The sequence below is a fragment of the Macaca fascicularis genome, chromosome X (assembly GCF_037993035.2).
Source record: "Macaca fascicularis isolate 582-1 chromosome X, T2T-MFA8v1.1".
In the NCBI taxonomy this organism is placed as follows: Eukaryota; Metazoa; Chordata; class Mammalia; order Primates; family Cercopithecidae; genus Macaca; species Macaca fascicularis.
In genome coordinates this window covers 6,602,114-6,619,337 of record NC_088395.1, presented here as the reverse complement: position 1 = coordinate 6,619,337, position 17,224 = coordinate 6,602,114, and the positions used below count along the sequence as shown (strand labels likewise).

The 17,224-nt window shown below is 42.4% G+C and overlaps 1 long non-coding RNA gene across 1 annotated transcript; it reads left to right on the top strand.

The window, feature by feature from the left end:
- Window positions 1-329: 329 nt before the first annotated feature.
- LOC141409410 (uncharacterized) lies at window positions 330-2,989 on the top strand. The gene is made up of 2 exons (XR_012429966.1): window positions 330-596; window positions 2,664-2,989. It is a non-coding gene; the product is annotated as an uncharacterized lncRNA (long non-coding RNA).
- The last annotated feature ends 14,235 nt before the right edge of the window (window positions 2,990-17,224 follow it).

Here is a 17,224-nt window from a genome sequence, read left to right as displayed (position 1 = left end):
GATTTATGTATTCAATGCTATCCCCATCAAACTGCCACTGACTTTCTTCACAGAATTAGAAAAAACTACTTTAGACCAGGTGCAGTGGCTCATGCCTGTAATCCCAGCACTTTGGGAGGCTGAGGTGGGCAGATCATGAGGTCAGGAGATGAAAACCATCCTGGCTAACAAGGTGAAACCCCATCTCTACTAAAAATACAAAAAAAAAAAAAAATTAGCCGGGTATGGTGGTGGGCACCTGTAGTCCCAACTACTCAGGAGGCTGAGGCAGGAGAATGGCGTGAACCAGCAAGGCAGAGCTTGCAGTGAGCCGAGATTGCACCACTGCACTCCAGCCTGGGCGACAGAGCAAGACTCCATCTCAAAAAAAAAAAAAGAAAAGAAAAAAGAAAAAACTACTTTAAATTTCATATGGAGCCAAAAAAGAGCCCATATATCCAAGATAATCCTAAGCAAAAAGAACAAAGCTGGAGGCATCATGCTACCTGACTTCAAACTATACTACAAGGCTACAGTAACCAAAACAGCATGGTACTGGTACGAAACAGATATATGGACCAATGGAACAGAACAGAGGCCTCAGAAAAAAATGTCAGGTCTGTATAAATGGATCTGTCAGGTGGTGCATGAACATGCAGCATCCTCTTGTCTGTAGCAGGACCTTTACCCGTAGCAGGTATAAGACAGGGGCTGAAGCTATTCTGACATCCTTTTTTTTTTTTTTTTTTTTTTGAGATGGAGTCTTGCTCAGGCTGGAGTACAGTGGTATGATCTCGGCTCACTGCAACCTCCACCTCCCAGGTTCAAGCGATTCTCCTATCTCAGCCTCCTGAGTAGCTGGGATTACAGGCACCTGCCACCACGCTCAGTGAATTTTTGTATTTTTAGTAGAGACGGGGTTTCACTGTCAGGCTGGTCTTGAGCTCCTAACCTCCCACCCACCTCAGCCTCCCAAAGTGCTGGAATTACAGGTGTGAGCCACCGCACCTGGCTGTTCTGACATCTATTGACCTTATCCATCATACAGGCAGTCCTCTCTTTTCCTCCTCTTGTATAACTTTATGGATAAAAAGCTTGGCTGGCTAAGCTGATATTAATACATCTAAATGAGATCCTGAGAATCTGTGTTTGGAGCCACGTGGGGAGCAATCATTAGTCTTTGAAAAGATGAATAATTATTCTCTAGGGCAATTTTGTTTCAAAAACTGAATGCAAAGGGGCTCAATGCTTATGGCCAAATAGGAGTCCAGTCTATTCTATGCACCACCAGGTCCTGCCCCAGATAGATCCTCCTAATTTTGGGTTTGCTCAAATCCATCATCCATCCAGCAACCCCCTACTGCCCACCTCCCTACCCATAAAGCACCACAAAATTATTTTTTATGCCCAAAAGGAATAATTTATTTAAAAGGCCCTTTGCAGATAGTCATTGCATTCTAAAATGTTACACAACACAAAATAATTATTGTGTAAATATTTAGGTTGAAATAATAGCATACCTTCCAAAAAATTTTACAAAGCAATTTTCAGAATGGCTAAATGATTGACAAAGAGTGACTCCATTGCTAAACTGTGTTAATTCAAATTCAGACTTATTTATTAATTATTATTATTATTGTTATATTTCTTTGGGTCTTCATTCTGAAGTCTCCTGTGTGTACACATTAATTTGTATGCCTTTTCTCCTAATTATCTGCCTTTTGTAAGTTTATTTTTCAGTGAAACTTCAGGTGACCCTGTGGCCCCTATACCCCACACACTTTATGCCCAAAAGGAATAATTTATTTAAAATGCCCTTTTTAGGTATGTCATTGCATTCTAGAATGTTACAGAACACAAAGCAATTACTGTATAAACTTTTAGCTTGAAATAATAGCATACCTTCCAAAAAATTTTACAAAGAGTCTGGATCTTGCTCTACGCAAGCTGGAGTGCTGTGGTGCAATCATAGCTCACTGCAGCCTTGAACTCCTGGGCTCAAAGGGTCCTCCCACCTCAGCTTCCCTAGTAGCTGGGACTACAGGTGTGCACCACCATGCCTGGCTAATTTCAAAAGAAAATTTCTTGTCAAGACTGGATCTTGCTATGTTGCTCAGGCTGGTCTCAAAATCCCAGCCTCAAGTGATCCTCCTGCCTCAGCCTCCCAAAGTGCTGAGATTACAAGCATGAGCCACTGCCCTGTGGGCCCAGTTGTGCTTAGGGGAAAGTACTTTGTTTAGAAAATGTGATTAACCCTTCACAGTTTTCAGACACAATAGGTTGTGTCCTGCAGTTGTTATTAGTGTTTAAGGGATGATTAGCTTTTGCAGAGATCTGTTCTGAAAAGCAGAAGAGATCCACCTTTATTCCTACAGCAGGGCCTGACGTGGGAACATTTCTTCACACCCCACCCCCTGGGTTTCTCCCTGAGACAGAGCCTGCCTTGGTGTGGCAGCCAAGAGACGAGGACACATATGGCTTGGGTGGAGGTGGAACTCCAGGCTGCCGAGAAGTCTATGGACAATGAAATGCCATGCCCATGGCTATTTTAAGAGCAGATAGATGTTTTTAGGGGAGTTTATGTGGGTAGCAAGGTTTGTCATAGGACATCTCAGCCTTAGGGTGATTTGGGAGTCATTGACACCCACCGTGCTCACATACACTCTGTTGCCTTCTTTTCACAGATGCTTTAGAGAGGCTTGGCCCCCTGTCTGGGGGCCATGTCATGGCCATAAGGAAGGCAGCGAGTGCACAGGGGGAGCTGCTGGTCTCAGTAAATCCTGGAAGTGACTGAACAACGTTGACCAACACTAGATCTATGGGAAGATACTGGTAACAATGAAGGCTAGGCCCTTGGAAACATAAGAGATGAAGAAGGGCCAGGTGCGGTGGCTCACACCTGTAAACCCAGCACTTTGGGAGGCCGAGGCAGGCAGATCATTTGAGGCCAGGAGTTTGAGACCAGTCTGGCCAATATGGTGAAACCCTGTCTCTACCAAAAATACAAAAATTAGCTGGGTGTGGTGGCACATGCCTGTAGTCCCAGCTACTGGGGAGGCTGAGGGAGGAGAATCGCTTGAACTGGGGGGGAGGAGGTTGTAGTGAGCCGAGATTGTGCCACTGCACTCCAGCCTAGGCAACAGAGAGACTCTGTCTCAAAAAAAAAAAAAAAAAGAGATGAAGAAAGTGGAAACTAATTACCAATGACTCCAACCCCCTAAAACACAGACCCCTGCTCAGCCAGCACACTGCAGCTTTAAGAGATGATGGTGACACCAACCTTTGCTCCCCAGAGAGACGATCGACCCCACCATCAGCTCTCCACATCACAGACTCTGAGCCACAGTGAAGACAGTGACTCACACCCCCCTGCCCCAGACCCACAGGGCCAAAGTCTTCATATTCATGAGATTCCCAGATGGTTCACTTGCTCCTGAAACTGAGAAAGGCACAGACACATCCTTGTTAAACACAAACCTTCCCTTCCACTGATCCACCAGATAGAAATATAATTTTGCATGTGCGCCTCTGCATCCCACCTTATTTCTGTCCAGTGTGTACTACACAGCTGGGGGTGAGTATGTGCCTGTGTGCAAGTGTATGGGGTGCAGGGGCCAAGGGGTCCCCTGAAGTTTCACTGGACAATAAACTTACGAAAGGCAGATTAACAGGAGAAAAGATATGCAAATTAATGTGTACAAATAGGAGACTTCAGAATGAAGGCCCAAAGATACAGGGGAAACTATCCATTTTTATGCTAAGGTTCAACAAAGCATGGACAGCATGCAGAAACAAGGTTGGACAAAAAGGGCCTGATCTAAAGCTGGTGGACTGAGTGTGGAAACCCAGCCAGGCCTGTCTGTCTAGATTCTTCTTGGCCTCTCTGAGCAGTGCTCCTTCCTTCTGGGTGTGAGGTGGGACCCTCTCTGGAATGGGGGTTTTAGGATCTACAGTCAAACAAGGTAGGTCAGGGAATTTCTTTATGGCCAGTTTTTACACAGAAAGGCAGAGGGAAAGTTAAAGTCCTATTTTTAGGTTTTATGGCTGGCTTTGGAGAAAAGGGTTCTGGTTTCTAGGACCAGCCAAGGGAAGGAGGGCTTCTAGTTTCTCTGAGGCCTCCGGGAAGGATGGGACTGAGACAGGAAGGCAGGAGAAGGTCACAGAGAGAAGTTTGCTTCCAAGGCCACTGCTGAGGCCTGCATTTTGCCGCATTGTTTTATGAGCCCCAACATGGGGTAGTGAAGAGTTGGTGACTGCTCTGGATCTTTTTTTTTTTTTTTTTTTTTTTTTTTTTTTTTTTTTTGAGACGGAGTCTCGCTCTGTTGCCCGGGGATCTCAGCTCACTGCAAGCTCCGCCTCCCGGGTTCACGCCATTCTCCTGCCTCAGCCTCCCACAGGCGCCCGCCACCTCGCCCGGCTAGTTTTTTTGTATTTTTTTAGTAGAGACAGGGTTTCACCGCGTTAGCCAGGATGGTCTCCATCTCCTGACCTCGTGATCCACCTGTTTCGGCCTCCCAAAGTGCTGGGATTACAGGCGTGAGCCACCGCGCCCGGCCTGCTCTGGATCTTTTTTAATGAAGGTGGGGACATTTTCAGGACGTGGGCGCAAAGCTGCCACTCGAACGGACTTCCGGGTGAGGGAGAGCATCTGCTGCCACACAGACCTGGATGGCAACGCTATATTCTCTTGGATCCTCTCAGAGCTCCAGAGGGTCAGAGGGAGGTGGCTGCAGCCTGCCTAAGAGGAAGGAGAAGAGAAAGAAGAAGCAGAGTTCTGATGTCTTCAGGCAAGAAAAACATGCTGGGGCCACCAGCTAAGGAATGAGGGCCAGGAGAGAAAGGAAAGGGCCAGGCAGGAAGCCGGAGACGGGACAGCCAGGTCTGGCAGCATGGGGGAGGAATGACGTGGGTCTGCCCTAGAGAGAGGCCAGGGCGGCTGCAGATGCCTCTGTCCTCCTGTAGCAGGCGCTCTCCGGGAAAGGAGTCCTACAGGACCAACTCCTGCTTCCTGAAAGGAGGAACATGACAAATGACCAATGACCCTCAACCCCTGAGACACGGCCTCCTGCACACCCTCCCTAGACACAGTCCCGTCTCTTTCCAGTGCAGAGAGAAGGCAGTGGTGCACTTCCCTTACCTTCCACCAACCAGGAATCAGCTTCCACCCTCAGCCACGCTGTGGGAGCAGCACACATGAGGCCACCATCAGGGAACCTCGTTAAAACCAGCATCCCTGTTCCTCACCATCCTTAACATGTGTGAAGGTGGCTGGGTGGGTGCAGTGGCTTATGCCTGTAATCCCAGCACTTTGGGAGACTGAGGCAGGAGGGTCACTTGAGGTCAGGAGTTCAAGACCAGCCAGGGCAATATAGCAAGACCCTATCTTCATAGAAAATACAAAAAATTAGCCTGTGATGGCATGTGCCTGTAGTCCCAACAACTCAGGAGGCTGAAGTGGGACGATCTCTTGAGCCCAGGAGTTCAAAGTTGCAGCAAGCTATGATTGCACCACTGCACTCCAGCTTGTGTGATAGAGTGAGACCCTGTCTCTAAAAAGAAAAAAAAAAAATCTGAAGGCATCCAGTCTAAAGGACTCCAACACAACTTTCAATATTTGGAATTTATTGTCTATAACTCAAGAAGTTCATAAAGTATTGGTGGAATGATTATGAGAAATGGCAGAGTGAGATAATCTTTTTGCTCAAATTGTACAATTCTTTGATGCACTCCATCATTTACTTATTTTCTATATAACAGGCATAGAACCAGGATTCACTCAATTTTAGTAATTTTAACTTTTACAGGTGGGTGCGTATGTGAAAAGATACAATATGTATGTTGTGGTATACAAAACAGCAAGCAAAATTGAACACTTACATGCAAACATATCTACACAAAATAGATATTTTTATTTCCTATATTACATATAAAATATATATGTAATAATTGTAGAAAAATGTGCTTTAAAGGACAATGATGCATTTCCTAGAAGAGTACAGCCTCTAGGATTATCAGATTCTGATTCTGTGGGACCAAACTTACATCCTCATACATTGTAGATAATTGAGTGCAAAATCATTCCTGTCTATTCATATGCAAATTCTGTCCTGTCTGGTATAGTTTCAATTATTTCCTTCCCGAACTGTGGAAGAAGGTAGTTTTATGTCCTCAGGTTTCAATATTCCTGATCTATAAATGTGTCTGTTTGGAGTCGACTTTGAACTGGTTGCAACATCTTACAACCAGTTTCCTAACTCAAGAGTTAAATAAAGTCTTTAATACTGTTTATTTTTATAGCTGCATAGGTTTTTATTTTTCCTGCTTATGAAAATGATTATTTAACAAGCAACATAACATTAGATATCCGATTGACATACTCCCACAAATGAAGAGAAGATTGGGTTTTATATACTGTATACCTAATTATTTTGTGTATAACTCCTGTTTAACAATAATCTTAGCACTCATCACTGCAGTTTATTGAGTGTATACTATGCAGCTGGCTTTGTTCTTTAGCATTTGTATACAGTATTGTGTTTAATTGTCACAGTCTTTGAGGCAGGTAATTTTGTATTATATGAGGCGACTGAGCTCAAAAACTTTGATTTGCAAACAAAATGGGCATAATCAATGCATGGAAAGGCTCGCATTTGAATCCAGGTCTCTGTGATATTCTAAAGCCATCTCTTCTTTTCTTTTATGTATATTGTTGCATGGGTTACAACCATGTGCTTGGGGGTAAGAGAAATGTATCTTTTCTGTGTCTGTCGAACCTTTTCTCTAAATGTGTATTTATGAACAAATTTTCTCCTCTCCAGTGTGTTTGAAAAATATCCTGGAGTTGCGTTAAGCCTGTTTTCATGAGCCTCTCTTCCGACCTTCAGCTGTTTACTGTTTTAAAACAATATTTGCAAGAAAATAAATTGCAGCTCTCATGGAAGAGCATTTACGACAGGCTTTAGGGGATCATTATGCATCGGGAAGTCATTTTCCAAATGACACTTCAGTGACCCCAAAGAGCCTTAAATCAAAGAAGAGAGCCTTGGCCTGTGACCATTTCATGCAAAAACAGTTACTGACTTCTGTTTGTTAAAATAATCAAGGATATATCTCACAGAGGACAGTGTTACCTAGCTTTTAATTCTTTGGATGATTGTCTGGGCTTAAGTAGATATCACTGTTTCCTTGGTCCTTATGAATTGAGATGGTACTAGGAGAGGGAAAAAATTAAGAAAGGTGTTATCTGACATAGCAGTTGAGAATATCTAAATGAATTATTGCAAAGCTAGATTACAAATTTCTTGGGGGAAAGGATCATATCTTATGTGACCTTTAATCCATGGTGGCATGAACATCACCTCAAAGGAGCTCAACACTTTTTATTTATTTATTTACTCATTTATTGACTTTTTGCTTATTTGTTTATTTTTTGAGACATAGTCTTGCTTCATCGCCCAGGCTGGAGTGTAGTGGCATAATCACTGCTCACTGCAGCCTCAACCTCTAGGGCTCAAGCAATCCTCCCACCTCAGCCTCCCAAGTAGTTAGGAGCATAGTTGTGTGCCACCATGCCCAGCTAATTTTTAAAATGTTTTGTGGAGACAGAGTCTCACTATGTTGCCCAAGCTGGTCTCAACCCCCCAGGCTCAAGCAATCTGCCTTCCTCAGCCTCCCAAAGTACTGGGATTACAGGCATGAGCCACTGTGCCCAGCTCAATACCCATTTCTTGAATCAAATTCGTGTATCTTCCCAAAGTGGGGAATCGGATCTTTTAATCACTACTTAGTTTTCCTTTTGCTTCAATGGCTTAGTTCTCCTGAAAGCATATAGAATGTGCATTTCTCACCATTTCCTGTGCATTTTCCAGAAAATAAGACATATGCTAATGTTATTTCAATTGAAAGAGTTTTGACTACAAGTATTATGGCCATTTGAAAATAACTTGCTATTTGTATTATGCAAAAGACCTTGTCTAAAGCACTTTGTTTGTAAATAAAGCCCCATGTTGCCTGTAATAAAGATATGAACCCACATTTTACTTCCTAGAATGCTTCTAGAAAAAGTCCCTGAATAGGCATGCTAATGCAAGCCACATATCCCTGAGTGATTTGAACAATCGCATTCTTCTTGTTAGAAAATGTGACAAATGGAAAACCTGGCAAACACTCACTGAAGAGTCAATTCCTCCTGCAAATATAGAGTCAGTTTTGTAGAGTGCTGGCTTTAGAACCTGTGTGTTTCTTTAGAACAGCTGCAAAATGTTGGGCATGAGGGATTAAAACCAATAGCCCAAATATTGTGCATATGATCTGAAGGAATGGCATGATGGAAAATCATTTCTCGCCTCTCACTTTGAGCACAGCATTTGGTGGTTAGCATCAAGGGCCCATTGTTTGCTCTCAGACCACCTGGTCTCATCTTTAGGGGTTTCACAAACACACCCCTGCAGCATCTCTCAGTTAGCCTGCATATTTGTTTATGTGAAAAACAAAAAGGTTTTTTTTCTCTTGTGTCAGCCCCTACTCACTTCTGATGCCAGATGTATGAGGGTTTTTCCCCCATAAACCAAGCAATTCTCCAATGAATACCCACTAGGTGTCCTATAATTCAGTTCCATCCTGACAGTCTCTGCCTGGAGTTAGAGTGGGACCCAGCAGGTTAAGGGCTCAATCCCACAGGGCATTCAGACAGTATAGACAGAGGGCTCTGAGCCAGGCTTTTTATTAACTGAAGGAGGTAATAAATGCTCCACAGGCATTCCCATTTCCAGCCTCCCTTTCTGTTAGCTGTGCCCATGTGTCCATGTCCTCCCAGGAAGAAGCCAAGCAGAATGAAGCATGCCAGAACATCCTTATAAAAGTACCCCACAGATTCCCCCCCTACTCTTTCTTCCAGCTGACTGTGATGGTGATGCCCACAGGGACCCTTGAAGACATGAGTTGAAGATCATAGAAGCATGACAAGTTGGATACCTGAATGACTGTGTGGATCTGAGTCTCCCAGTGCCCTGCAGTACACAATCACATTGTTTATGAGACTGACTATGTCTGAGCCAGAATCTATTGCATCTATTTGATGCTGCAGCTTAGCCTGTGCTAAGACACCAGCTTTGGTAAAATAGTCTCGGAGCTTCATCTGCCAATTAGAGAAGATGACAGCACCAACATCTGTTCCCCCCAAAATAAATTAAATAATGCATGTAAAATGCTTTCTAATGATAGTTTCTTTACGAAACACCTATTGTTAGAATTAAGAGAGATGTGAGAAATAACTTCTTATCAGATATGTCTGAAACTCTAGATTTATTCACACAGAATGGTGTTAGAAATGTAGTTTTTAGAGAATTTACAAAGAAATCAACAGCCATATAAAACCAATTTTAAACCATCTAAACTTTAGCATTGTATGGAACTCAAAAAACAAAAAGTAAAATCAAAACATTTCTTTGCACATAAAGGAAACTTTTCTACTAACTGAAATTTGTTGCATCAAAGTCTGCATTTTGAAGAGACTGTAATTACAGTGACATATGCTCTGGGACCCCTTTAACAAAATAAGACCTTTCCAAAGTGACTGTGTTATATAGAAAATGAGTTCTTGTTGTAGAAATAATAGAATCTAATCCAAACAAGGGACTTTCTGGAATTGTCTTCTATTTTATAAGGAAGATTGAAAACAAGATAGAATATAAGGGACTAATACCTACAGTTGTGAGCTTCTTAAATTTATTGTGTGTGAATGTGTTTGTAGACTCAAACACTGGGGTGTAGTATTTCAGTCAAACAAATTTGATGGAATTAGGCAACTTAATGAGAAAGTGTGTGCTATTTTATTTGGCACTTTTTTTTTAACCTCAGAGGCAGACCCTGCTAAATTAAAATAGTGATCCAACCACAGTGACTGACATTTCTACCACTGGATAAAATTATACTTACATAGCACAGAGAATGAATTTTGTGTGCTCGACACTCTCAAGAATGTTATGGATTCTCCATATACGGAAAATAATAATAATTGTTTCACTTGTTAGTTCTTTCAGATCACTAATTGATTTTCCTTTTCATATTTGAATTGTAGAGTACCTTTAAAATGTTTTATTAATTCCTACCATACTTCAGACTCCTTGAAAGCAGGTTTCCACTCTTCAGAAGCAGTTCACTTGTTTTTTGCATTATTTATGAAGGGTATGTTTATTCTTTCTTAGCATAAAGAGGGCTTCTTGCAAGTGCGCTGTTGCTATCACGGATAAACACCGTGCACGGATATGGGATTCCAGAGCAGTGCGAGGATGAAACTCTGGACTCAGACTCCCGAGTTCTGTTCTTGGGTCATGCACTGACCATCTATATAAACTTAGGGATGTAGCTTGAAGTCTGTGCCTCATTTGCCTCATTCATAAAATATAAATGATAATTACAGTCTCCTTCCCAGAGTTTCTGGGAAGATTAAGGAGAGTCATTAAACAGTTCTTTACTCCTTGTAAATACTTAACCCATGGGGGTAATTTTTTGGTTAATATTTGCTTGTTACCTGGTTTGTTCCTCTTTTCATGAAACAGTTGTTTAGCACTCTGTGTGTGCTAGAGACTATGCTAGTTTCTTGCAAATATAGGGATGAATGTAAGCAAGCTTTGGTGGATTTCATGCTTGAGAGGAAACACCAACACATGGGTAGCCTTTTTTTTTTTTTTTAGACAGGGTCTCACTCTGTCGCCCAGGCTGGAGTGCAGTGTCATTATCATGGCTCACTGCAGTCTTCACATCCTGGGCTCAGGTGATCCTCTCACCTCAGTCTCCTAAGCAGCTGGGACTACAGGCATGGCTAATTTTTGTGTTTTTTGTAGAGATGGGGTTTCACCATGTTGCCCAGGCTGGTCTTGAACTGGGCTCAAGCAATCCACCTACCTCATTCTCCCAAAGTGCTGGGATTACAGGTATGAGGCACCATACCTGGCCTACTTTTGGTGAGTCTTAAAGGATGAATAGGAGTTTGCCAGGTGGCATTTTGGTATAGGAAATAGTTATTAAAAAAAAATAAGGAGAGTGTAATTAAAATGACTTTTGTATGTGTGAAATCCAGATCCAGCCCACATCCTGTTTTTGTGGGAAAAAAAAAAAAAAAAAACAGTTTCATTGCAACAAACCCTTGCCCATTTATTTCCATATTGTCTATGGTTGCTCTCCCACTGTAGTGGTAAGGTATGAGTAGCTGTTGCATGAATCATATGGTGCAAAGAGCCTAAAATATTTACTGTCTGACCCATCACATACACAAAATAGGCTGGCCAACCTGTGTTCTATACTCTGTTGGTGGCAGCTGATTTCTAAAGCTACTGTCTCTTCATGACCTAATGTTTTATTTTTGCTTTTCTAGCTGTCAACACCTGTGTAATCAATTCCCTACATTCAATCTCCTCTGTGGAAATAGCTAGTGTGATTCCTGGTTTTCCAACTGGATCCTGTCATAGTCTGATTTGTGCTGCTATAACAGAATACTAGAGTCTCAGTAATTTATAAAGAACAGAAATGTATTGGCTCGCAATTCTGGAAGCTGGGAAGTCCAAGATTGGGGGTCCAGCATCTGGCGAGGGTCTTTGTGCTGTGTCGTCTCATGGCAAAAAGTGAAAGGGCAAAGAGGGTAAGAGAAAGAGCAAGAGCAGTAAGTTACAGAGCAAGACCCTGCCTCGAAGAGAGAGAGAGATATAGGTGGAACTTGGCCTTATATAAGAAACTCACTCCTGTGATAATGACATTAATCCATTCATGAGGACAGAGCCCTCAATGGCCTAATCACCTCTTAAAGGTCCCACCAATTAACACATGAGGGCAGAGCCCTCAATGGCTTAATCACCTCTTAAAGGTCCCACCAATTAACACTGTTGTAATACATTGAGAATTAGATTTCCAACACCTGAACTTTGGGGATACATTGAAACCACAGAATTCTGCCCATGGCCCCCTGAATTTCTGTTCTTCTCACATGCAGAATACATTTATTACATCCCAATAGCCCCAAAGTCTTAACTCGTTCCAGCACTAACTCAAAAGTCCAAAGTCTCATCTAAATCAGATACGGGTAAGATTTAAAGCATGATTTCTTCTGAGGCAAATTTCTCTCAGTTGTGAGCCTCTGAAATCAGACAAGATATCTGCTTTCCAAATACAATGGTGGGACAGGCATAGGAGACAAATTCTCTCAAAAGGAAGAAATAGGTATTTGTAAAGAACAGAAATATATTGGACTTACAGAAATGTAGGTCCAAAACTCAACAGGGTGAACAACATCAAATCTTAAGGCTCCAGAATAGTATTTCTTGACTCTATGTTCCACCTTGTGGACACACTGGGGTGGAAGTTGGGCCTTCAAGGCCCTGCGGGCCCAGACCCCACCATTTTACTAAAGAGCACACACAGTTACTCTGATGAGTTGGAGTCAGGTGCTTGTGGCTTCACCAGGCTGGCGTTACATGCTGGTAGCTCTGTAGTTCTGGGGTCTCAGGATCAGGGGGTTACTCTTCTCCCACAGCTCCACTAGGCTTTGCCCTGGTGGAGACTGTCTGCAGCAGCTTTTCCTCTGTCACAGGCCTGTTTCTGGGTCCCCAGGCTGTCATTGACATCCTTTAAAATTTGGGTGGAGGAAGCCATGCCTGCACAGCTCTTGCATTTGGTATGCCTGCAGAATTAGCACTATGTGGACACCACCAAGGTTTGTGACTTTTGCCTTCTGCAGTGGGGAGTCAAGCTGAACCTGGGCTCACTTGAGCCACAGCTGGGGCACCTGAGGAGCACTGCACTGGAATGTGGGAAGCAGACACTTCAGGTGGTGCAGGGCAGTGAGTACTGTGGTCCCACGGGCACCATGGGCCTCTCTTTTGACATATTTCCTTTCCCCAGACCTTGGCACTCTGGGCCTGTGATGGGAGGGGCAAAATTTCTAATTTCTGAAATACCTTCAGGATCATTCTCCCATTGTTCTGCTGAATAGCCTCTGGCTTGTTCTATCATGTTATTTTCCTTATCTCTTGGTCACACCCCTGTTTTCCTCTCTTGAAAATGCTCTTTCATTCTTGATCTCATAGCCAGGCTGAGAATCCTTCAAATCTCCAAGTTCTGTTTCCCTTTTAATTATAAATTCTGCATTTAAATCATTTCTCTCTTCTCACATTTTATTATATGCAATGAAGAGAAACCACACAACATCCTGAATGCTTTGCTGAATTTCTTGCTTATCCATCTTAAGTTCTACCTTATGTAAAGTCTTAGGACGTGAACACAATTCAGCCAAATTCTTTGCCACTTGGTAAAAAGTATGGCCTTTCCTCCACTGTCCAGTAAGTTGTTCCTCATTTCCATCTGAGACCTCATCACAAGGACCTTTACTCTTTTATTTTTATTTATTTATTTATTTATTTATTTTGAGATGGCGTTTCAATCTTGTTGCCCAAGAGTGCAATGTTGGCTGGAGTGCAATGGCGTGATCTCGGCTCACTGCAGCCTCTGCCTCCCAGGTTCAAGTGATTCTTCTGCCTCAGCCTCTAGAGTAGCTGGGATTACAGGCGCCCACCACCATGCCTGGCTAATTTTTTGTATTTCTAGTAGACACGGGGTTTCACCATTGTAAAAAGTAAAGTAGAGGTTCCTCTTCAAAGACTTTCCTCCCCATTTAATTAGAAATAAATAGCAACTTTTCTTAGAAGCAAAATTTATTCAAAGGCCTGTGCTAACATTCTTAAATATCCACTAGCCTTGATAAAGAAATCAATGCACTTTATGTTCTTAGCTCCCACAATTTAGCCTAAATATTTGCCCTGGCATGCTTATACTGGTCCAAGCAAGCATTAGGTCATAGCCTGTTCCTCTTTCTTATTTGAAGGTGTTTTTACCTTTCTCAGCATTCCACAAGTTACTTCCTGCTTCCTTTGTTCTCCTCTACCTTTGCCTCTTTTAAAATATTCTAAGTTGCTAGCCAATACAGAACAAATACAGAATGTGAGGTCCCGTTCCAGCCAATGGAAACCAGACACAGCAGTAGGGTGAATGCGTCAGGTTATAAATGACCCTATCTCCTTTGTTCAGTATACTCTCGTGGCGAAACTGCTGGAGAGTGTACTCTTTCTGCAGAAAGTAAAAATGGCCTTGCTGAGCAAATTAAATTTGTGTTCAAGTGCTATTTCCTTATGGCACCAAGGAACAAGCATTTCAAACAACCATGTTGGTCAAGCTGGTCTCGAACTCCTAACCTCAGATGATCCACCCACATCAGTCTCCCAAAGTGCTGGGATTACAGGCGTGAGTCACCAGGCCCAGCCTCTTTACTCTTTTCTACCAGCATTGTGATCACCACCACTTAAGTAATCTCTAACAAGTTCCAGACTCCTTTACAACTCTCCTCTTCTAAGCCTTCATCAGAATTGCCCTTAACATTCCATTTATGGTAATGTATACTTTTTCTAGCCTGCTCCTCCAAATTCTTTCAGCCTCTACCTATTACCTAGTTCCCAAGCCACTGCCAAATTCTCAGGTATTTGTTAAAGAAGCAACCCCACTTCTAAGTACGAGTTTTCTGTCTTAGTCTTTTCTGTGCTGTTATCACAGAATACCACAGCCTGGATAATTTATAATGAAGAGGAATTTACTGGTTCACAATTCTGGAGGCTGGGAAGTTCAAGACTGAGAGGCTGGCATCTGGTGAGAGACTTTGTACTGTGTTATCCCATGGCAGAAGGCAGAAGAGCAAAGAGAAGGTAAGAGAGAGTGAAAAACAGAGCTGAACTTGTTTTTTTTAAATAAGAAACCCACTCCTGAGATAAACTCATTCCCATGATAAGGGCATTAATCCATTAGCCTTCATGGCCTAATCACCTCTTAAAGGTCTCTCCTCTTAAACCTGTTGCATCAGGGATTAACTTTCCAATGCCTGAACTTCAGGGGACACATTCAAACCACAGCAGACCTTGACTGATAGAACACTATCCAGCTCTCTTTAACCATATCTTCAACTTCTCCCCTGGGCTCAGGCTGCATGCATCAGCAGTTATTTGGGATAAGGCACAACACTGATACTTCCAGTAAAAGGATAGATGAGAGTTTCCCATTACGTAAGTGGTTTGCTTTAAATTGTTTACAAAATTTTTCATCTGCCTTTCAGTGTTTAGTCATGGCTTTATTGGACATGATGAGGTGAATCCATTCTCGTTCTCATCTCATCTGAGAGACGCGTGCCCTCAGGCTCACATAGGTGATGCTGTGTGGAAGATGCCAGGCAGTGGAAAGGAGGGGGCTTTTCAAAGCAGACCCAACAGAGTACAAAACACATAAATTGCCAGGAAGTGACTCCTGCCATTAAGAATGGAATCAGGACCCTTCTATGGTGCCTTTTGGTTGCAAAGTCCATGACAGAGTTGTGCCTACCTAGGTTGGGCCATAGTCAGAGGGAGAAAATTCAGTCTCAGTTAATAAGTACTTAATGTTAGGCATTTTGTACACCATAACAGCAAAGCATCCTTCTCTTTCTAAAAATATATTTATAAAGAATTTGCTGAAAATGAACACTTTACAGTTGCAGAGACAGAAGCTAAGAATATTCTGCAAACAGGGTCACCACCTCCAGCCCAGATAGTTCAGAATGATGTTTTTGAACATCTTTCCCATGTTTTGGGCATTTTCCCTCCCCACAAAATTTTAATAGAGATATACTACATATCTGTTTATGTACTGCATGCATTTCTATACTTTACTGATAAAGATAGTTTGATTTTTTTTTTTGCCCTAAAAATATATTTTTTCCCCTAAGGAGCAATTTTTGCCCCCACTGAAGATGCATACTTGACAAGAAATAGTAGTGGCCGAGTGTGGTGGCTCATGCCTGTAATCCTAGTGCTTTGGGAGGCTGAGGCCGGCAGACTGCCTGACAACACAGTGAAACCCCGTCCCTACTAAAATACAAAAAATTAGCTGGGCGTGGTTGCATGCACCTGTAGTCCCAGCTACTTGGGAGGCTGAGGCAGGAGAATCACTTGAACCTGGGAGGAGGAGGTTGCAGTGAGCTGAGATCGTGCCTCTGCACTCCAGCCTGGGCGACAGAGTGAGACTTCATCTCCAAAAACAAACAAACAAACAAACAAGAAATAGTAGGATTGAGTAGGCAGAAAAGGAATTTAGACCAGATAGAAAGGTGATTTATCTTCATCATCACACTGGCTACAGAGTCTTATATGTTCCTGAGTAACACAATTCACAAAATGTCTATATATCTACACAAGTAGCTAATTATTGTTTGCATATATGTGTCATGTATATGTTTATATTATTCAGGGGTAGTATGTAGGCCCTATAGTTTAAACTGTATATAGTCTAATTAATGAATGGAGTTTAAATTATTCTTAATGTATTTTTCTGTCATTTTTTACATAACTCAGAAATAAAAGCATAGGATCCCCTAAATATTATGTTATATAAGTGACTTATCAAGTGGACAAATTCTGGTGCTCATTGTGAGCAAAACTGGTTAAGCAATATGTTTTAGGGAAAAAAGCCTCATTAAAATCTGTCTTCCCATCGTAATTATAAAAGCAATAATTTCTGTTGAAAATATGGATATAGTAGAAAAGCATAATGAAAACTAAAAAAATTTTCCGTGATCCTAGCACTGAGAGAAACATCACGGTAAATGTCTTGGTGTCTGCACACACAAACATAATCTGGGTATGTTAAGAAGGCATGTAAAGAACTAAAAGTCGACCAGCCTAAGCAGCATAGCAAGACCCATCTCTACAAAAAAAAAAAAGAATAGCTGGGCATGGTGGCATGCACCTGTAGTCCCAGCTACATGGGAGGCTGATGTAGAGGGATCATTTGATCCTAGGAGTTGGAGGCTGCAGTGAGCGACGATCATGCCACTGCACTCCAGCCTGGGCAACAGCGGAAGACCATGTCTCTAAAAGGAAAAAGAAAAAAAGGAACTAAAAGTTAAAAGAGGGCAAAAGTCTCTAAGATAGACAGAAGTACCTCAGTATGTAGTAAAGAATTTAATCTTGTTCAGAAAGAAATCTGCTCAGGGAGGTGACCCCAATGCCCTTGGAATGTCAAGCCTGGTAGGATTGACTGCCTGATGGCCTTGGGTCACTGCATAGTTTAGTAATGTGATGTAGGGTAGGAGGCTGGTCATGCCAGTCTATCAGTGGAATGTAGGACAGGGGCTTTGACCCATGCAGCATCAGCTTGACCTCCTGAGGGGCTGGAGATG